This window comes from Scylla paramamosain, unplaced genomic scaffold (assembly GCF_035594125.1).
Source record: "Scylla paramamosain isolate STU-SP2022 unplaced genomic scaffold, ASM3559412v1 Contig8, whole genome shotgun sequence".
In the NCBI taxonomy this organism is placed as follows: domain Eukaryota; kingdom Metazoa; phylum Arthropoda; class Malacostraca; order Decapoda; family Portunidae; genus Scylla; species Scylla paramamosain.
In genome coordinates, this window is record NW_026973673.1 from 1,304,088 (window position 1) to 1,305,000 (window position 913).

Consider the following 913-nt stretch of genomic DNA (forward strand, 5'->3'; position numbering starts at 1 on the left):
TAGATTTGTCTTACTCTGTCTAATGAGCTTTTTTGATTCGCGTCGGAGTCTGTCGTATTCTAGTTTATCAGCCTCATTCTGAGAGGACAAATATTTACGGTAGGCACGATTTTTCTGCAGTAGTTGTGACTCAATCTTGTTTGTCCACCATTTAGGTTTATTTCTCTTGCATGGACGTCTTTTACGCATAGGGATACATGTCTTCACAGCATCTTCTAAAATGTACTTAAATTTCGCCCATGATTCCTCAATGTTACTATCGCCAAGTTCAGCGTTCCAATCTGCGACAGAAAGAATTGACCTGAGTCTGTCGTAGTCTCCTTTTTTATATATGAAAACTTTTTCGTTGCTAACAATGTCCTTATATGCTTGAAGGTTGATGTTAAAGGAGACAATCTTGTGGTCACTTTTACTAAATTCAGGACCAATATTAACGTTAGATATTAAGTCATCGTTTGTTGAAAGAACAAGATCTAATATGTTGTCACCTCGTGTGGGTCCTTGAACGTGTTGCTTTAGGGAACATTCTAATAAATTATTATACAAGTCGTGACCAGAGTGAGAGTTAAGTGGATTTCCCCATGAGTTAACAGGTAGATTGAAGTCTCCACAGATGACTGTATCAAAAGTGTTACTTATTTCAGTAATTTGATCTTGTAAATTCTTATCGGAGGAAACATTGTGGACCGGAGGCCTATAAATAAGACCTATAACAGTTTTCTTAGAACGTACTCTTAAATGCAAGAAGACTGAATCTGTATTGTTAATTTTTTCGGTTTTTAGTATGGTTGGCTGAAGACTGGCTTTCACATACAGCAATACACCGCCACCTATCCTGTCTCTTCTTTCACTGCTGAACGTTTCATAACCTGGCAAGTTGTATTCCGCAAGAAAGTCTCTGTTTGCAGAGTTC